At 35.2% G+C, this 22,730-nt stretch overlaps 1 long non-coding RNA gene across 6 annotated transcripts in view; it reads left to right on the top strand.

Annotated features, from left to right (window-relative positions):
• Window positions 1–22,730, top strand: part of LOC123332766 — a 404,401-nt gene that overhangs the window by 299,730 nt on the left and 81,941 nt on the right. For all 6 annotated transcript variants that reach the window (XR_006549795.2, XR_006549794.2, XR_006549793.2 and 3 more), the window contains exon 3: window positions 8,595–8,695. This is a non-coding gene — a long non-coding RNA (uncharacterized LOC123332766). The remainder of the gene's footprint in view (window positions 1–8,594; window positions 8,696–22,730) is intronic.

Raw genomic sequence — 22,730 nt, 5'->3', positions numbered from 1 at the left:
AAAATTTCTAATTTCACTCTTTTACATGTAGCTGTTCCATTTCCCCAGCACCACTCATTGAAGAGACTGTCTTTTCTCCATTGTATATTCTTGCCTCCTCTGTTATAGATTAGGTGACCAAAGGTGCATGAGCTTATCTCTGAGCTTTCTACCCTTTTCCACTGATCTATATTTCTGTTTTTGTGCCAGTACCATACTGTCTTGATTACTGTAGACTTGTAGTTTATTCTGATGTCAGGGAGCCTGATTCCTCCAGCTCTGTTTTTCTTTCTCAAGATTGCTTTGGTTATTCAGAGTCTTTGTGTTTCCACAAATTGTAAAAAACTTTTGTTCTAAATCTGCTAAGAATGCTATTGGTAGTTTGATAGGAACTGCACTGAATCTGTAGATTGCTTTGGGTTGTATAGTCATTTTCAGAATATTGATTCTTCCAATCCAAGAATGAGGTGTATATCTCCATCTGTATTGTTATTTCTTTCATCAAGTTCTTACAGTTTCCTGAGTACAGGTCTTTTACTTCCTTAGGTAGGTTCATTCCTAGATATTTTATACTTTTTATTGTTGTGGCGAATGGGATTTTTTCCTTGATTTCTCTTTCTGATCTTTCATTGTTAGTGTATTGGAATGCAGGAGATTTCTGTGCATTAAATTTTGTATCCTGCAACTTTATCAAATTCATTGATGAGCTCAAATAGTTTTCTGGTGACAGCTTTAGGATTTTCTGTGTATAGTATCATGTAATCTGCAAACAATGACAATTTTACTTTTTTTCCAATTTGGATATCTTTTATTTCTCCTCAGATTGCTGTTATTGGTGCCATAATTAATTATGTTAAGATAATATAGATCTCTATTAATAACTTTGAATACTTTTCTATTTTTCCCAAATAATTGATTAAATACAAATCACCCTCTTTTTCATTTCCAGCATAAAAATCTTTGAGAATGGATCAGGTGTGTATTATTAAAATACATATTCATGGTGTCAAGTATTATGGAAAGAAATTAGGTATCCTTAGTGTCTCAACTAATAAACTAAGAAAGCATAAATGGAACAATTTTAAGAAGTATTTTTATTTTTATAAATATTAATTTGCATTCATTTCCTTTATATTTGTCTGAACATATGTAAGTAGGTATAAACAATGGAGTTAAGGAAAGGGGTAAAAGTAGGAATATAATTAACATTTATCAAGTCTCAGGCATGTGTTTGTGCTTTACATACACTAATTTAATTTTCACGAACATGTTAGGGATTAATATCCCCATGCTACTTTTGAAGAAGAGTTTTTATAAAGAAACTTACCCATTATTTTAAAAGGTCATTAAATCTTGAATACGATCCTAGATCTTTGCTCAAAGTTCATTCCATTATTTTCTTTGCTAAAAAAAAAAGGAAAAAACAGAAAGTCAGAAAGTGGCGGGTTATGTACACACACACACACACACACATTTTCTTTCAGTAAATTACCTGTACTCTTCAGAAGAAAGTATAATTGCCCATGTATGTCTGAAGGCATATCCAAGTATTATAAAATCTAGAAAAAATATACATAACCTTATATGATGTAATCATCTCCTATCAGGAATCATTCCTTATATATTCTCAAACAAATCCAACTATCAATTTCCTACTGAAATGTACTTATCTCTTAAAAATTCCATAGGAGTTATAAACTTCTTATTTTCATATTCTAAATAAAAAGCATGTAAATTCTGTCTTTTCATCTGGTGAACCCCAATGTAATATATTACGAGGAGGAAATATATGTAAATTAATACATATGTCATAACTTTTTTATTATTTGGCTTTAACTTTTATCTCTCCTGGAACAGGTTTTAGAAGGGAGTAGGTATGGGCAAAGAAAAAAAAACCAAAAAACAAACAACACAAATTTGATAACAAATTTGTAAAGCAAGTACAAAAAAGTAGTTTTAATTCTCACATAAGTTTCAAATCCAAGTTTAGCTCCAAAATTAGTCTGAGATTTCCTGGCTAAAATACCAGTTTGTGACTAATTTTTAAGTTTGGGTTGTTTGTTTTCTTATTGAGTTTTGAAACATGTTTAGATACTCTGGATATAAACCTTTTATCCATTTCATCAGATATAGGATCTATATGTATTTTCACTGTGTTTCTTATTCTTTTAGTAATACCTTTGAAAGAGCAGAAATTAGTAAATTTTCTGAGATCTAGTGTATGCTTTTTGAAGGGAGCATGGTTTAGGAGTCATGGTTAAGAAATCTTTGACTAACTCAAGGTGACAAAGACTTTCTCCTATATTCTAGATATTTTTTTTAGAAATTTAGGATTTGTACTTTGGACTGTATCCACTTTGAGGTGTGTGTGTGTGTGTGTGTGTGTGTGTGTGTATAATTTTGTGAATTATCTATCAAAGCAGTTATTTTGTAAGATAGGTATCCAGTTGTTGCTGTGGCGTCTGTTGAAAAGATAAACATTTCAACACTTTGCACTTTACCCATTGGAAAAAAAGATCAATTGACCATTTGAATATATTTCTAGTCTCTGTTTGTTATGTATTTCATTGATCTGTTTGCCTGTCTTGATGCCAGCTGCATTATTTGACCATTGTAGCTTTAAATTAAATATTGAAATTGGTCAGTTTATGTCTTCTGCCTTAGTTGTTTTCAAAGTTGATTTTGCTGTTCTAGATCCTTTGCATTTGCATATAAATTTTATACAGTAAGCTTGCCAGTTTCTATAAAAAAAATCACTGGTGCTTTGATTGAGATTGTATTGAAGCTATAAATCAGTTTGGGAAGAATTGACATCTATATAGTCTAAGTCTTCCAATCCATAAATACATGATATTACTGTATTTATTTAGATGCTTTAAAATCTTTTGAAGCATTATTTTATAATTTTAAGATTAGGCAGATTTATTTATTCATATTTTATATTTGTATACTAGTGTAACTTATATTCTTCAATTATTAATTTTTTCTATTACCAGTAACAAATCTAATTGACTTTGTAACATTTAATGATTAATTCTAGTGGCTTTTTTGCAGATCCCAATGAATTTTCTATATAGACAGTCATATTGTCTGTGAATAATGACAGCTTTAATTTTCTTTTACTACTTGAATGCTTTTTATTTCTTTTTCTTCCCTTACTATACTGACTAGGTGGTTCAGTATGATGTTGAGGGAGGGAAGACAGACATCCTTTTTTATTCCTGATCTTAAAGGGAAAGCAATTCAGTTTTCTCCATTAATTGCAATGTTAGGTCTCTATTTTTTAGGTCTGTGCCATTTAGCACAGGTTTTTCCTACACATTTCTTGATTTTTTTTTTTTTTTTTTTTTTGCCATCAGTGAATGTTGGATAATTAACAAAATTTTTCTGTTTTACTTTAACAGGATAATTACAATTTATATATTGCTGGTTTCTGCTTGCTAAATTTTATTCAGAATATTTGCATCTTTGTTTATAGATATTGATCAGTAATTTTCCTGTAATATCTTTGTTTGCTTTTGTTATCAGGATGCTTTATCTCATAGAATGAGTTAGAAATTACTTCATTCTCTTAATTTTTCAGAAAGAATTTTTATGGAATTGATGTTATTATTATTATTTTTATGTGATATTTGCTAAAATTCATTGATAAAGTCACATAGGTCTTAAATATTCTTTGTGAAGATTTTAAGTACAAAATCAAAATTTTAAAATAGACATGGACTGTTCAGTTAATATAGTTCTTCTTTAGTGAGCTTTGGTAATTTTAGTATTTAAATGCATTTGTTCATTTCACCTATGATGTCAACAATATTGGCATGAAGTTTTTCCTAATATTCTCTTATTATCCTTTTAATGGCTATAGAATAGCCAATGCTATCACCTCTTTCATTACTGGTATTGATACTTGTAATTTATGACTTTTTAAATTTTCTGATCATTCTAGCTAGTAGTTTATTGATGTTTGTATATTCTCACATAACTGACTTTTGACTTAATATCTTTGTTATTTTTCCTTTGTCTATTTTATTTGTTTTACATTCCGATCTTTATCACTTCTTTCTTCTGGTTACTTTGGATTTAATTTGCTATTATTTTTATAGTCTACCCACATCTCTGTCATGTATGGATGTGAGAGTTGGACTATAAAGAAAGCTGAGCTCTGAAGAATTGATGCTTTTGAACTTTGGTGTTGGATAAGACTCTTGAGAGTCCCTTGGACTGCAAGGAGATCTAACCAGTCCATCCTAAGGGAAATCAGTCCTGAATATTCATTGGAAAGACTGATACTGAAGCTGAAACTCCAATCCTTTGGCTACCTGACTTGAAGAACTTACTCATTCGGAAAGCCCCTGATGCTGGGAAAGATTGAAGTCAGGAGGAGAAGGGGATGACAGAGGATGAGATGGTTGGATGGCATCACCGACTCAATGGACATGAGTTTGAGTAAACTTTGGGAGTTGGTGATGGACAGGGAGGCCTGGGTTGCTGCAGTCCATGGGGTTGCAAAGAGTTGGACACAACTGAGCGACTGAACTGAACTGTAAACACTCATTGCTATTAAATATTACCATTTGTTATTATCTTCTTGACTATAGCAACCCTAGTGGTGTAAAGAGGTTGATATCTTATGTGTTTTCATTTTGCATTTCAGTAATGGCAATAGATATACTTTTATAGGGGCCTTCCCTTGTAGCTCAGTTGGTAAAGAATCTGCCTGCAGTGCAGGAGACCTGGGTTCAATCCCTGGGTTGGGAAGATCCCCTGGAGAAGGCAATGGCAACCCACTCCAGTATCCTTGCCTGGAAAATCTCATGGACAGAGGAGCCTGGTGGGCTGCAGTCCATGGGGTCGCAAAGAGTTGGGCGCAACTGAGTGACTAACACTTACTTACTTAATTCCTTCTCAGAATATCTGTAATCAGTGTATCTATAAACATTCAAATACTTCAAATGGCAGTAGGTACATTATTCTTTCCTAACTAACTCAGTACTTCTAGGCATCCTAATAAGAAAATTACCATCAATAATAGCCAGCAATTTGTAAGCACTTAACGGGGCCAAGGCTTTTTATATATCTTATTCAATTCTCATACTTGTCTCATAGATGAAGTAAATTGTTGTTGTGAGCTTCATTCAATGCCATTTTTTTTTTTCCTAAGTAACATTTGGCAATTGAAACACATATCTACTCCTGCTTAGAGACCATATCCATCCCAGTCCCTACTTTCCCTACTGTGCTAAGAATTTTTGTTACATTTTAAAGTATTGTTTAAGAAAACAAAGGAGAATATGAGAAAGAGGACTGTGTGGCTGGAAAGCTTAAAATATTTAATATATGACCATTTATGAAAAAAGTTTACTGACCTCTAACTCATAATGACTTGTATTCAAAACCATCTTCACCTATTCTGGAACATGGGTTTTAAAGCTGAGTGTAAGACTGTACACACATAAGGCTTCTATTTTATCTGATGTAGTGAAAGGGGGCAGGAGAAAACAAAGCAAATGCACAAGCCAGTGTTTTTTAAAAAACGAAATCCTGTTCGTTATTTTGTGCTTAATATAAAATCTCTGACGTGTGGGAGATGGAAGGAAGTTAGAATATGATTCCTTGAACATGTATGAGGAAAAACTAACTATAGTTGAAAAGTCCTAAGTAGAATGTGTGGGCTTCCCAGATGGCTCAGTGGTAAAGAATCTGCCTGCAATGCAGGAAATGCAGGAGATGAGCGTTTGATCCCTGGGTTGGGAAGACACCCTGGAGGAGGACATGGCAACCCACCCCAGTATTCTTGCCTGGAGAATCCCATGAAGAGAGTACATTGGGTTGTAAAGGGTTAGACAAAATTGAAGCAACTGAGCACATGTGCATGCGCACACGTCAACTATGTACCATAGGAAATATTTTGGGGGATGGTGCATTCCTTTACTCCTTGATGATGTCTAAGGAGGCTTCATTACTGTATATTGGATGGTACTCACCAAGAATGATAAAAGAAAATCACTAGATTGTACTAGATATAGGAAGACAGACTGGCCTAGGGTAAGAATTTATATTAGAAAACAAATCACCAATCTGGGGCAATGGGTTATTTGAGTAGAAAAGAGTAGAGTTGGATGAACTGTACAAAAGTAGCACCCATTCTGACATTGTAGTCCAAGTATGAACCCTCACTATTGACATAATACCTTTATGTATCAAGCTATTTAATTAGCTTTTGCTTGACTCATTTTATGTTATCTATATCCTCCAAAGAGCTGAAATCATTAGGGTCTTGATGTAACAGTAAACTTTCTCCTTTGGTGATCAGCATTGGATGGTGCTTTGTACTCCCCACTTAGCTACCCTTTCTGTCTATCTTTCTACCCTTATTAGAGAATCAAGTAACAGTTCTACTATCAAGTCCTAAATAATAAGTAAAAATACAGGTTTATATACATGGTATCTCTTAATTTCTCTCTCCTGTTATTCAGTGCCTTTTTTTTTTTTTTTTCTAATTAATGTTTTCCAATTGGAACTCACATCAAAAAATACAAGTTTTGAATTCTCAGCACAAAATTACTTTTTTTTTTTTTTGGTAAAATAATTATTTTAAAATACTTCCACATGAAACTGAAATCACTGCTCATCTTTAAACAAGGCTTTGGTTGATTCTAAATTTGTCTTGAGGCTTGAAATTTTATCATTAGTAACTAGAATTTTTTTTTAAATGTTAAACGAAATTAAATACTTTTTTCCCATCAGAATGAAACACCCTCAAATGTAAACAATTAAATAATCCAGACTGTCACTGATCAGGTTGAAATATGAGTGCTTGCTTGAGAATCACAATCTTCTATATTGTCTGTCATTGATGACTATACTAACACAATTACAATATTTTATATTTCACAGTGGCAGTGTAATAGGTCCCAAAGGACACATGAACCTTTTATTCGCATCCTTTTGTGCACTGGTAGGTCATATGGGCTCCTTTCTAAAATATCCTCTAATTCAATTTTCCTTTGAATAATTATTTACTAGATCAAATCTTTTCTTTCCCCTAGAAATTCTTTGACGTTTACTGAGGACTGGAATTATAACTGAACACTACACCAATAAAAATGATAAGATTTGTTCTAAGACTTTAGAAATTTGTTTGAAAATAGTAGTGTATTAGTAAATATTCAAAAGTTCTTTTCTTACACAGAATTACTTTTAGCTAAATGAATAATGTCGGAGAAGGCAATGGCACCCCACTCCAGTACTCTTGCCTGGAAAATCCCATGGATGGAGGAGCCTGGTAGGCTGCAGTCCATGGGGTCGCAAAGAGTCAGACATGACTGAGCGACTTCACTTTCACTTTTCACTTTCACACATTGGAGAAGGAAATGGCAACCCACTCCAGTGTTCTTGCCTGGAGAATCCCAGGGACGGGGGAGCCTGGTGGGCTGCCGTCTATGGGGTCGCACAGAGTCGGACACGACTGAAGCGACTTAGCAGCAGCAGTAGCAGCAGTAAATGAATAATGTAATGTTTTGTAAGCATTATTTGTACTATTTTAAGAGTAAATTATTTTTGTTAACCCTCAATACAATTTCTTACTTACTTTAATTTTTCTCCCTGACTAGCAAATATATAACAACTTGTTTAACTGTTTCATTGCCGTAGACATTCACTGTAATTCCTGGATTGAGAGTAACATAATATTGTGTATAGTGAATAGTCAAAATTCTGTTTGTTTGTTTTTTTAAGTGGGGGCAAAATTGTATCAGGTATGTTGAATAATTGAATCAGGAATGTTGTAATAATCATATTTTAAATCAGCCATTTCATCTATGTATATTAAAATTATAAACACCCTTTGGTCATGTTGAATCTATATTAATACTAAAAAAAATATCTCTTTGGCTATCCTATGCTTTCTTCATTCTGTTAATAAAGGCCTTTTATAATTTGTTACTTCTTTACTTCTCTAAATTACCATTTTTTCCTTTAAAATTTTTTACTCCTTTATAAATGATCTCTATATATATTCAGAAAATGACTGCCATAATATACCACTTCCTAACATATTTATATATTTATTTTTTATTGAAATGACTTCCCAACTTTTCATCCATGACAGCCTCATGTTTTGTCTAAAGCCCATATTGTATGCCTTATGAAATCAGCACTGTATTTTTTTTCTTAAACTAGCATGACACACATATTCTTAAAAATCATTTGTGTACTTTTACTATTAATATTATATGCACTCTCATTGTATTTGTCTCGAGGTTCCAACTAGATTAAGAGACTTCAAGGGCAAGAGAAAGGATTTGTATCTGTTTAAATTTCTATTCTCTATCACAAAGAAGATGTGGATATATATTGCTGCATTTTTAAATGAATCATTTACCTTTAGTTATAATTAATATTTGTGTAAGGATTAAACTGTAGGAAGTTGAACATAGGAAAAAACTGAAAAGATAGCATCCCAAAAGAGAATAGAAGGTAAACTGGTGGGAACAGTGTGGGCCCTAAAGCGGGATAGCTGCCTCACTTCACCTCTGGTTTGATTAAAGAGATGTCTGTTGCTAACCCATGTCCTCCGAACATGAATGTTCTCAATAGTCTCTCTTTTTATCTAGAGCTTCTGCATACATATTAAATCACTTCAATCATGTCCAACTCTGTGTACAACCCCATGGACTGCAGCCTGCCAGGCTCCCGTGTTCATGAGATTCTTCAGGTACGAATACTGGAGTGGGTTGCCGTGCCCTCCTCCAGGGAATCTTCCCAACCCAGGGAATGAACCCATGTCTCTTCTGTCTACTGAACTGGCAGGTGGTTTTCTGCCACTAGTACCACCTGGGAAGCCCAGGTAAGCTTCTACCCTTGGCCACGTCTTGCAGCCTATTCCAAAGTAGATGGGAGTGATCTTGTCTAAAATAAGTCAAATCATTTTGCACCTGTCTTAAAAATTACCACATTTTCCCATTTTACTCAGAATGAAAGCAAAAGTCCTTAGTATGAGTTATGTATGAGTCAGGATACTTTATATGCTGTGACAAACAACTCAGGATCCTAATGATTTAAACAACCACAGTTCATTTTGGCCTTCTTCTGTTCATTGTGGAGGCTGTGAGTTCTACCCTTCATGGGTATCCAAGGACAAACACCAGTGGAGCAGACCTCAAATATGCTTATTACCATGGTGAGGCAACTGTATGCTCTTGTCTATAAGAACTGCATCTCACATTTTCATCACAACTCTTTGTCCAGTACTCTTTTAATGGTTACACTGAAATGTTGTTTAGCTGTCAAGTCATGTCTGATTCTTTTGCAACCCCATGGGCTGTAGCCCACCAGGCTCCTCTGTCCATGGGATTTCATGAGGAGCAGGACATGGAAATCTACCTAAAAGACTATTGGAAGGGGGGTAGAATCACAATCCATAAGGCCTTATCCAGTCAACTTACCTCCCATATCCACATTACCTCTCTGACCTCATCGCCTATTACTTTCCCCTGGCTTGATTTAAATTCTGCCACAATAGCTTCCTTGCAGCTACCTGAGCACCCCAAGTATGTTCTTACCCCATCCTAAAATGCCTTTCCGCTAGCTATCTCCGTGGTTATCTTCCTCACCACTTTCCTCCAGTCTGCTCAAATATAACTATCTCAATGAGAACTACCCCTGTTATCCTATGTAACACAAATGCTTCTCCAACACATTACATGCTTTTTTTTTTCTCCTTAGTCCTTATTATTATATTATATAGTATATTGTTGCTATCTCCTTTAAAAGTAAATTTAATGAAAACTAGGGATTTTGTTTTCCTGTATATCTGCTTGCAGTGTAGTTTAAATCATTAGGATCCTGAGTTGTTTGTCACAGCGTATAAAGTATCCTGACTCATACATAACTCATACTAAGGACTTTTGTTTTCCTGTATATCTGCTTGCTAGCTGTAGTAAGTGTTTAATAAATATTCGTTGCATAAATTTTAAAATTTATAAAAAGTTAAGCTTATAATTGCAATTATAACTAAAATAACATATTCAGACTTGCAATTTATAGTTATTTGTTGATAGCTACTATATAATGAAATATCTATTTTCTGCAAAGATTTTATTAGTTTTTTTCTGATGTAGTAACCCATTTTGTTTCATGATAGGTTTCTACTTTCATAACCCTAGAAAGTAGATGCAGTCATCCTCATTTTACAAGTGTGTTAACAAGCACTAAGAATTAGTGTGCTTATGGTCACATAGGAATAGAAATTTGCTTTAAAATACCAAAATGGTAAAATTTTTATTTGTTCATTTTCACTAAAGAATTCTCAGCAAGTTCCTATGATGTAATTATAAGAATGGCGTGATTTGTACTGGTGATCAAACAAAGTAAGGGAACTCAGTTAGCACTGATGATGTTCAAGTCATAAAAGTACTGCAAACAAATTCACATTCCCCTTGCAACATCTTTGCATAGGATAACAGTTAACTGTTGCAGGAACCTTTAAAAAATGCTGATGGCCCATTTCTATCCCCAGAAATTCTGATTCAAACTGCTTCAAGTAACTCTAATATGCAGTCGATGTTGAGAATCACAAAGTTAGAGGGTTAACTTAATCGCTTTCTGGCAGTGGTGATTTGAGGATTTGTAGATAGTATAATATTTGTCAGAAATAAGGACTGTTTACTGCCACGTTCAGATTAGGTTAGATACAATCACCCATTTGCTTCCTTGACCAAGGAAAACAATGATGCAAGCAATAGTTTATTAAAATATTACACACACTTTCACATATACATCTTTCTCATCAATCTTCTGTGAATGTTTATTTTCCTTTATGTTTTCTGATTTTGGTAAAAATAAACTGACAAAGTTGTTGGAGAACAGAGAAAAATTATATCAACTACTCTCCAATTTCCTCTTTGTGTTGGCAGATCATTTTGGTTGGCAGAAGCCCAAAAGTTTTGAAAAGTCATTGTTTTTTTCTGGGATTTTTCACTTATTTCTTCACATATCCAGTTCTGGTCCTGTATACTAAAGATGTCTAATTCTAGTCTGGGGAATTGTTCTACACATATTTTTTGTTATTGAATTGGTGGAATTCTGAGCGTAGAGGTACAGGTGTTTCTCTCCTGGTGGCATCTCCACAAAGTTGAGTTGCTTTAACTTTATTCAGACATTAAAATATTCATGATCCTGGTGGTGAAGAATGGCCCGTTTTTTTAGTCCAGCTCATGAATTAATTCAATAGCTAGGCTTAGTAACCTGGAAGGTGTTGGCTTCTATTTCAGATAAATTATTGTGAGGAAAGAATACAAAAGATTTATTACAAATCATATGAATGATACAGCACCTTTATGGCATGCAGCTTGTACAGTTAAAAAACAGCAGTTCTCTACCTCTGTTAATGCAATGTATATGCTGCTCAGTGTTTCTAAGGTTGCAAAATGCTTGCAGAACTGTCTCGGAAGAGATTTACACTTAGGATTCAGTTTTAGAATATATGGGCGGAGGGTAATTTTCATTTGCTATTATTTATGAAGTAGCCTTGGCTTATCATTCAAACTCTCTGTGTCTGCCTCAGACTCCTCACACTTTGTGTCTCAAATGCACACCTTCAAAGCATTATACATCACACACACCATGCTTTCTTAAAACAAATCAGAACTCTTGCTGAAGGACTTGGTTTATTTGAACTCCGTTATCTTTCTGGGATTACCATTTCTTTCTCCTAATGCTGTTTTAAAACATACAGCACAGCCTAATTTAGAAGTACTGGCTATTTTGATTCCCATTGATCTGTTAATTTTGCTTTCTTTCTTTAGGTAGTGTAATTCTTTTGAATCAAAGAGCTCTCTAAACCTTTTAAGGCCACAGGGTTGTACAGGAAGCTAGAATTCTCACTGTGTGTAAACAGAGGGCTTGCTTTCTGGTCCTGTAAACTTCCTCAGTTACTTTCCTTAACCTAGCAAAATGTGGGTTTTAACATTCCACTGCAGCTTCTGTTGTTTCTTTGTGAAAAGGTTTCATTAGATCTTGTGCTGTATTCTTTATCATATACATGAACTTCAGTAATGGGTCTCTTTAAAGATTGACACAGAACTCCTGGAGCATCTGTGATTCTTCTAGGCCATTAAAAAATGTGCATAACTGTGAAGATTTATTGGGACTCCATATCTCTAGTCCATACTCCAGCTATACATTAACATTTTCAAGGCCCAGCATGGAAGAAAAGAGAGTTAAAAGCATCTCTCTAAGCCCTTTAGTTCTTTTACATTTAGATTTATCCAAGTACCCTGAGAAATACTGGGTATGGAATTGGAAGACAGTTTAATTACTGACTCTGTTACCCATATAAATGGACAGTGTTGAGAAACTCTAAAAATCTTCAATTTAAAAAACAAAGCAAAGCATTCTACTTATCTTTGAAAATGGTTTGAGTTAAATGGGCTTCTGGAAATGGCTGTTGAAAATCTGAAATTAGAGTGTAAATGTGTGCTGAATGTCCTGCTTTTGCCCCTCCCGAGGCATAATCTGCCTTTCTCCACCCTGCTTTGTGCCAGAGGAGCTGAGTCACAGGCACTGCTTCAACAAGGCTCTTTTGCCCTGTGATCCCCAGCCCGCTGGTGGAAGCACCAGTCACAGGTAAGAGAGAGGGAAGGTGGAAATGTCAAGGGGTCTCTCTCCCAGGCTTCCTCCTTGCCTGTCTGCAGTTTGCCAACAACTCTATTTTCCGCTCTTTTTCTCTACAAATATCTACAACTCCTTTGAATGTTCCTTTGCCTATAGCTGTTGGTCATAATGGGTATATTCCCTCCCTGGACCCTTTAGGCCCAAGAGAGTTGGTTTCTTCTTGCGGATCATGGCCCAAGGGTACTTCATGGTACTCTGCTTTGACCACCCCCCCACTCCCCCACCACTTCTTCTAAATAATCCCTTTAGCACATTATTTATTTTGAATGTGTCACACGAGTGTATGCTCCTCAGTTCTTTGTCTCATCACAACAAGGGTTTGGAATGACAGACATTAAAGCCCCCTCGGCATGTCACAGCTCTTGGGTCTTGGATAGACCGTGTTATAGCTCTCAGGTCTCGAAAGGACCATGTTATAGCTTTTAGACAAATCAGTGTTACAGCTCAGTGTTACAGCTCTATTTTATTTAGAAGATAGCAGGAAAATCCATCTTCGAGGTGTGAGGGCACGTCGATACAAAGACAAGAGGAGAAGAGCGACCCAGCACGCAGGAGAGGGAGAGAGAGCTCGCTTTGGCTCCTCTATTTATATGTTTGTCTCTCCCTGGGCCTGTCCTATGTAAATTGGGCCAGCCAGGAGTGTTGTTTGTTTTACCTGAGGTCCTCACTCGGTTCTCAGACCTTCTTTTGTTCTATTTTCGTGGGCTTTTCCCTTCCTTCTCTTTTAGCCACCACCATTTTGGACTCCTTTTCGCTATTCTATACCTAACAAATGTGTCATGTTTCTTACTGGGACTTTAACTTAGTTAAATAATTACATTTATTGTGGCTTGAACTTAGACAAATAATTATTTATTATGGCTGATTTATTAAGAGATACTCTATATCCCAATATAAATCCACATCTAGAAATTTATATTTTCCTAAATTTGCTAAATACATATGCATGCACCTGGCCTATATACTTCCCTGCTGGCTCAGACAGTAAAGCGTCTGTCCACAATGCAGGAGACCCGGGTTCAAGCCCTGGGTTGGGAAGATCCCTGGAGAAGGAAATGGCAATCTACTCCAGTACTACTGCCTGGAAAATCCCATGGACAGAGGAGACTGGTAGGCTACAGTCTATGGGGTCGCAAAGAGTCGGACACGACTGAGCGACTTCACTTTCACTTTCACTTTATGCATGCACACACACACTTTTCTAAATATATGGTTTTCCCCCTTTTCCAGAATGGAATTGAGAGCTAGATTAAATTTTAAGGCTATTTTGTGAGTTTATACTCAGTTTTACTTAAAATTGTGATCTTATTTCTACTAGTTTTGACTTTTAAATTTTAACTACTGTTAGCTTTACTTTAGTATTATCAATTTATGTGTATTTAATCAAGGATATTTTTGATCTACAGTTTTAATAATTAGTGTATATACACATATATAGTTTAAAATGTAAATTAATTAACCTAAAACAATAAAATGACTCATTATTTCACCAGTAAAACAGGTTTATCTGGGAGCAGCCAAGAATTGCAACACAATTCTTTGTGTGATTATGGTGGATGACATGCAAGTGTGGGTAAAACAAAGGAGAGAAAACTCTTGAGAGGAGAAAGGGAAGTTGGGAGAGACTGTTATAAACAAAAGTCCCATGGGAGGAAACTAGGAGTTCAAAGTACAGTGGCTTTTCACTGGCTGAGTTGTGATAGTCTTTAGTTGGCTGAGCTGTTACAGAGCAAGGAGAAAATCTTTCTCTTAATGGTATTAGCAACCCACTCCAGTACTCTTGGGGAGAAGGCAATGGCAACCCACTCCAGCACTCTTGCCTGGCAAATCCCATGGACAGAGGAGCCTGGTGGGCTACAGTCCATGGGATCTCGAGGAGTCAGACACAATTAAGCGACTTCACTTTCACTTTTCACTTTCATGCATTGGAGAAGGAAATGGCAACCCCCTCCAGTGTTCTTGCCTAGAGAATCCCAGGGACGGGGGAGCCTGGTGGGCTGCCGTCTGTGGGGTCGCACAGAGTCGGACACGACTGAAGTGACACAGCAGCAGCAGCAGCAGCAGCAGTGTCCCTTCCTGCTGGAGTAGCAAAGTCCATCTCTTCCTCTTCCTCTTTGGATCTGTATTGACCTCAAGTGTTATATGCATGAGAGCTCCCCCTCTGGCCTCCTGACTATTTTAGTGAAGTTTTTTTCTTTATTAACTTTCACAAACTCAGTTCAGTCTCTCAGTCGTGTCTGACTCTGTGACCCCATGGACTTCAGCATGCTAGGCTTCCCTGTCCATTACCAACTCCTGAAGTTTACTCAAACTCATGTCCACTGAGTAGGTGATGCCATCCAATGATCTCATCCTCTGTCATCCCCTTCTCCTCCTGCCTTCAATCTTTCCCGGCATAAGGGTCTTTTCAAATGGATTCTTCACATCAGGAGGCCAAAGTATTGGAGTTTCAAGTTTAGCTCTATTCAGGACTGATTTCCTTTAGTACTGACAGATTGGATCTCCTTGCTGTCCAAGGGACTCTCAAGAGTCTTCTCCAACACCACAGTTCAAAAGCATCAATTCTTTGAGTCTCAACTTGCTTTATAGTCCAACTTTCACATCCATACATGACTACTGGAAAAACCATAGCTTTGACTAAATGGATCTTTGTTGGTAAAGTAATGTCTCTCCTTTTTAATATGCTGTAGAGTTTGGTCATAACTTTTCTTCCAAGGAGCAAGCATCTTTTAATTCCATGGCTGCAGTCACCATCTGCAGTGATTTTGGAGCCCCCAAAAAAGTATCTCACCATTTTCATTGTTTCCCCATCTATTTGCCATGAAATGATAGAACCAGATGCCATGATCTTAGTTTTCTGAATGTGAGTTTTAAGCCAACTTTTTCACCCTCCTCTTTCACTTTCATTAAAAGGCTCTTTAGTTCATCTTCACTTTCTGCCATAAGGTTGGTGTCATCTGCATATCTGAGGTTATTGATATTTCTCCCAGCAATCTTGATTCCAGCTTGTGTTTCATCCAGCCCAGCATTTCACATGATTCCCTCTGCATATAAGTAAAATAAGCAGGGTTACAGTATACAGCCTTGACGTACTCCTTTCGTGATTTGGAGCCAGTCTATGTTTCACAAGCTAGATCTGATACATTCATAATCCAAAAGGTTCCTTGCAAGAGAAACTTCATTGTTAATCAAGAAATTCTTTTCCCACTGCAATGTGAGAAATTGTAGGATATTTTAGCTTCTAGGGCTATCTTGAGTTCCATGATTAATTTTTCACTTCATCAGTCACATGTCTATCTCCTTAGCTCCATTCTGAGGTTGGATAAAGAGTGACTTCCTTGCTGTTTTACTCAGTGAAAAATTGCCCTGTAGTTTATTGTTCTCCCCTTGGTAAACATTAGAAAACAGCAGTCATCTCAATAATTCTTCTCTCTGGCTAGTCTTTGACCCAAATACAAAGGGAACATGGTAATAAGACATGTGTATATATATCCCTCTTTGATCTTTTTTTTCTCCCCATTTTTTTTCATTGAAGATGTTATCACAGTTTTATATGGCATTCTTATCATGTTACATGTATTGGATTGGCAAAAATATTCATTCACGTTTTCCTGTAAAATATTATGGCATAGCCCAAATGAACCTTTTGGCTAACCCAATATTTAAGACAAAGATAGTCTTCTCTGAGAAGACTCATCTTTACTTTTAAACCTATCATCTCTGAAGTGAAGGTTTTAATTTGTCATGATCTGTTTCCTACTCTTGGTGTGGGATATATTTTTATTAGGATGAATTGAATTAAATTGTTAACCTGGAAAATAAAGGAAGGCTGTTTATATATATATATGTGTGTGTGTGTGTGTGTGTGTGTGTGTATAAGCTCTTTATAGACTTTAAATTTATGACATTTATAATTACTGCCAGTAAGATCAATGTTATCTGAAGTTCATTGAATTTCTGACTAGGTATTTTCTTTTTGAGCACTTACTCAATAAAAGCCTTTGTTGGCCTGATAGACTTGCATTTGGTGTGATATTTTGAAAAGTAATCTAGCATAAAAAAGAACTCGATCTTCCCAGAATTGTGTTTATGTATTAGTTTCAACACTTGTTGAATTAGATTGGACAAATATTATTGACTTTAAATTTGTATCTAAAAAGGAGAGGCTAATAGTACTTGCCATTGCAAGCTCTGATTAGTCAGTCAACAAATGTTGATTTAATTTTCCAGTTTCTATTCTTCTGTCTTACTTTATTATTTCTTACTCTTGAAAGTTGGGAGAAAGTAGCACTTACTAGCAATGGAGGTAAAAGGCAACTTTTTTCTTTCTTTCTTTTTTTTTTTTTCATTTAAAAAAATGGTAAAATGCACATATAAAATTTACCATCTTAATCAATCTTAAGTGTACAGTTTAGTAGTGTTAGATAATTTACACTGCTGCACAGCCAGTATCCAGAGCTCTTTTCATCTTGCAAAACTGAATAAATGATAGCCAATTCACCCTTTCCCTCCAGATAGCCTTTTATAGTGTTTCTTTTAATGATCCCAGCAAATTTAGTAAAGACTGAAGATTTATTCCAAATTATTGTTTCATTGATATGACTTATAATCACATTAACTATACAGTCTCCATTTTTCTGAATGTTTTTATTTTAAGAAATTTTGTTCTTTTATGTAAAGATTCCTTAAGTGAATAATTTGATGATATTTGATTTTATTCATTAAATATAGAGAAGCTAACAAATCAGATGAGGAATTATTAGCCCTACCAGTTTCCTCAACCTTTGATTTTAGAAATGTGAATTTAGATTTGAGTGTGTCTATAAGTTGTGGACACTAAGTCTATAATCTACACTAAGATCAATGGATTAGGGTCTTTCCTTCCCGGTAAGGTCATAATTGATGACTGGTGACTAGGGGAGTGCTGAATTTTTCACTTTTTTTTAATCAACTGTCTCTGTTCTGACTCTGCTGCTGCTAAGTCGCTTCAGTCTGTCCAAGTCTTTGCGATCCCATAGACGGCAGCCCACCAGGCTTCCCCGTCCCTGGGATTCTCCAGGCAAGAACACTGGAGTGGGTTGCCATTTCCTTCTCCAATGTATGAAAGTGAAAAGGGAAAGTGAAGTCGCTCAGTCGTGTCCGACTCGTAGCGACCCCATGGACTGCAGCCTACCAGGCTCCTCCGTCCATGGGATTTTCTAGGCAAAAGTACTTTGGATAACAGCATTTTTACTTACATTTTAAGCTATACTAAAGGTAGTTTAATACTAATTTCTAAAATTTTAAATGCTTGTTGTTATTATTAGCCACTAAGTCATGTCTGAATTGTTCTAATTTGAATGCTTAATTAGGCTTCCCTGGTGGCTCAGATGGTAAAGCGTCTGCCCGCAATGCGGGAGACCCTGGTTCGATTCCTGGGTCAGGAAGATCCCCTCGAGAAAGAAATGGCAATCCACTCCAGCATTCTTACCTGGAAAATCTCTTGAACGGAGGAGCCTGATAGGCTATAGTCCATGGGGTCGCAAAGAGTCGGACACGACTGAGCGACTTCACTTCACTTTCAATATATATATGGCCTTTGGGCTGAAAAAATAAGTAAATAACTCGGGAGTTTGGAAGCAATTATTCTTAAATATTATTTATGTGTACTTTTAAACTCAGAAATATTTATAGATTATTTTGATAAGAAAGCATACACTTTGCTATCTAATAGTCTGCAATATAGTTTTAAGTATTAAGCATGCTGATACACATAAATCATTTAAAACAGTGTTTGACACATAGAAAGTGGTTAAATCTTAGCCATTATTATCATTATTGATGTTGTTATTGTTATTATTTGGGGAATTCAGCCAAATGGACAGCAAGTATATTAACCAAATTTATAGCACTAAGTGAATCTGAGAGATACCCTTCACCCATGGTACCTGCTCTATGAAATATTTGCCTCAAACCTGTCTTACAGAGAGTAATGCTAGGGCAATCTAGGTTATTTAATTCTACACATGCAAAGTACTTTGACATCTAAGACATTTTCTGTACATAGTCCTGGATTTCTGGGACTTCTTTCAAAAAGCAGCAATGAACCTGTAAGTTTTTCAGATTTGAAATATCTTTTTTACTTTGTTATACCTCCTAAAATGAATTATTATTATATATTAATATGTGCAGCTGAAAGAGTATACCTCCAATTTGCTTTCAAGAGACTTAGTACTCAACTTAGAAGTACTAGCTAATGTTTGTTTAAGTAAATAAAGGAGGAAATGTTGTATTCCTTACTACTGTAAAAGTGCATTTGAGTATAAGAGGAAAGTGCAGAGTATATTTAAAAATTCCTCTACTCGTATGACTTGCTATAACAGAATATCACAGACTGAGTGGCTTAAACAGTACACATATGGTTGTCAAAGTTCTCTTGACCGAGAAGTTCAAAACCAAGTCTTTAGCAGATCCAGTCTGGGGAACTCTTCCTGGTTTGCACTTGGCTTAAAAATTTTAATGTAAAAGTAAAGAATCTAAAATTTTAAAGGTTAATAGTGAAGATTTATTCTTTTTATCTGATGTTAGAAGTATTTTTTTACAAAAATTCTTTTAAAATAATACAAGACCACCAAATACAAACCCATATGGGAAACAGTTGATAAGTTTGGTGACCTTAAAATTAAGGATGTCTCTGCATACAGGAAAACCAGAAAAAAAGAATTAAAAAATAAGTTAGAATCTAAAAAAAAGTTACAGCAACTTATAGTTTTAATACCCAGTATATGTGAAGGATTTGCTCAAAACTATAAGCAAAAGGTAACCTTCATACCAAAATAGTGGCAAAGTCATGAGAGGGAAGTTCACAAAAGAGATAGATATTGAATATCTTATGAGGAAGTGTCCAACCTTATTAATCTTCAAGAAAATATAAATAAAAACCATATTGGAGAATACTTAATTGGCAAGAGTTAGAAGATAGAATGACACTAGGTTTGCCAAGGATGAAAAACAAAGAGAACTCTTTTTTTTTTTTTTTTTTTTTTTTTATTTTTTTTTTAAATTTTATTTTATTTTTAAACTTTACATAACTGTATTAGTTTTGCCAAATATCAAAATGAATCCGCCACAGGTATACATGTGTTATGTGATGCAGTGTAATGGGGTTCAAATTTTGATTTTAAAAATCTCTATAAAAAACTTTTACTATGTAATACATTTGAACATGTACATACTCGGGATCCCTGTGTTCAAAGGTATCCTCATTTGTAATAACATTGAAACAATGCAACAAGCTTTCAAAAATCAATTAAACAGATAAATTATGGTATATCATACAATAAGACTATATTTGTTATTTAGTTGCTAAGTCATGTCTTATTCTTTTGTGACCCCATGACTGTAGCCCACTTGGCTCCTCTGTCCATGGGGTTTTCCAGGCAAGAATACTGGAGTGGGTTGCCATTTCTTTCTCCAGGGTCTTCCTGACCCAGGGATTGAACCTGTGTCTCCTGCATTGGCGGGCAGATTCTTTACAACTCAACAACCGGGGAAGCCCCAGTACGACTATATACAATAAACATAATTAGATCCCAAACCATAAAGTTGAATGAAAATAGCAAAGTAAGTATATATGTATATGATTTGATTTCATTGGCTAATATGTTGGTTATGTGTGTATTTACAGTTGATAGAAAATCAAACACATGATTAAATCAGAACTCAGGACAGTGGTTATTTTCTCTTGGTGGCATAAAGGAGAAATATTGCCAGGATGGGAAATCTGGGCATCTTTTAAGATACAGATATAAATTCTCTTAAGTTGTTTGGAGGGTTCATGGGCGCTTTGTTTTATTATTATTTCTTAAACTTTTCATGAACATTATTATATCTTTAATACTTTTGCAACATTTTATTTAAAAAGTATAAAAGAAAAGCATAGAAAAGAAATAAAGAATATATATGTACCAATATAAGCTTCATTGAACTAAAGAAATTAATTTTAAATTGCTTCCAACATTTAACTAATTCTCTTTTCAGGGAGATGAGAATAGAGATAGTTAGATGATTGCATGTAGGCTTTCTCCCTTACCTTCCAAAATCCTGCTCATCCTGATGGATTACCTACAGCACCTTCCTTCTTGTGGAAACTGGAATAATCAGTTTATTTCCTTTGAATAGCAGTTCATCATTTTCATTGATTTTCTTTCTGAGACTGAAATATTCTTTATTTCCTTATGTCACTACTCTTTTTTCTTCAAGCTATCCATTTCTTCTAAGGTCTTATAACCTCTGGGGACTCACATTCTCCCTCTGCTTGTCTGACTAAGGGTGAATTTCCTTCTGAAACTGCTGAGGCATTTTTTTCATCACCCTTACTATGTGTGTGTATTCTATACTGTCAATATCTGCCATAATTTGATGTAGTTGAAACTTCCTTTTTTTTCTTGTTCCCATCTGTCATGGCAAGCAACATATACAAAGGATATATGCATTAAGCAATTTTCTTGCTGGACTGCTGTGGGCTTCCCACAGCATAAAAGTCCCAGACTGGGACTTTTATAGTATGCACTTATGTTGTTAGTGCCAGGAAGATTTAGGAGAGCATTATTCTGAGGAACACCAAGCCCTATATTGCACTTCTATATCTGAAGAAATAATTGGACAGTGACATGGAAATGTTACTGGCTTTCGAAAAGACTATCCTGTTTCCCACCAACCAGATTAAACAATGCTAACGATGCCTGTAATCCACATAATTAGTATATATTACAACTTTCCTATGTGCCGCTTCTGTGCTATGCCAATTATCTCAATTTATCAATGTAGAAGCTTTGATCTGATAATGATAGGCAAAAGTCCAAATTCAAGTTAAAGGGGAAAAAAAGATTAAAGGGCTTTTCCCTTAATGAGAACAAGAGAAAGATTATGAAAAGAGAAATGTGCCCATTTTGGTATTTATTGTTACCTGTAACCTATACAACTCAATTGGGGAAAAAAATTATGGATGAAGACAGTGTAAACAACATCTTAATTTATTGTTCTCTCTAAAGATAATGCATTTATACTTGCTTTGATTTTTTCTTCTACTCCATCAAGGCTAGGAAGTTATCTCACATAAAAAATATAAGGATAAACATAATTTGTCACTTAGATCAGTTCACTTAGAACCAAATTCTGACCCAGATTTGTCATCATTTTTAAATAAGATAACTTTATTATTAATTTTTATTTAAAAAGTCATGAAATGCAGAAAATGTAGAAGAGAACACATAAGCATGGTAAGACTATAAATGATACTGTAATATGTATTTATTTTTTGTGTTATAGATACATTTGGGTTCATAGTATATCCAAATATGTATAACCAATTACTTAATATATTTATACTATTTGAATTAACATTTAAATATATATACATGTACACCATGTGACAGTGTAATTCTTACTATTTAAGAATATTGATATAATAAAACTTTATTTTTTTATATAGAATTATAATCTATTGTTATGAACAGTGCTGACATGAAAAATTATATGCATAATATCTGTACTCTTACTCATAATTTTCTGAACATATTCCTAAAAGAAGAATTCCTAGAATCAATGTGTATACACTTGGAATAGATATATTTTTCTAACTGGGCCTTTAGAAATTTAGTATCAATTTAAGCTCACCTTAACGTGATGGCTGTTTTCACATCCTTTACAATACTAGCTCACATTAACCTTTTAACCTTGACACTCGGATAGAAACAAACAATAGTGCTTTTGCATTTTCATGAAGTCATTGTAATAATACCCAAGTTTAGCATCTGTCTTAAGTTGGGAAACGGACTCTGAGATGACTTGCATGCAGAAAGTTTATTGGGGAATGCCTATAGAAGCAACTGTAAGGGAGTGGGTAGAGCTGGACAGAAGGAGTAGAACTTCAAAGCTGTTGTAGGTGAGGTTACGAGATGACTGGACATGAGTTTGAGCAAGCTCCGGGAAATGGCGAAGGACAGGGAAGCCTACGGTGCTGCAGTCCATGGTGTCACAGAGTCAGGCACAAGTAAGCGACTGAACTGAGCTATGAGATGATTCCCCAGGTTTAG

This window comes from Bubalus bubalis, chromosome 3 (genome assembly GCF_019923935.1).
Source record: "Bubalus bubalis isolate 160015118507 breed Murrah chromosome 3, NDDB_SH_1, whole genome shotgun sequence".
Classification (NCBI taxonomy): domain Eukaryota; kingdom Metazoa; phylum Chordata; class Mammalia; order Artiodactyla; family Bovidae; genus Bubalus; species Bubalus bubalis.
The sequence above is the reverse complement of the archived record's forward strand: the minus strand, read 5'-3'. Positions and strand labels throughout refer to the sequence as shown.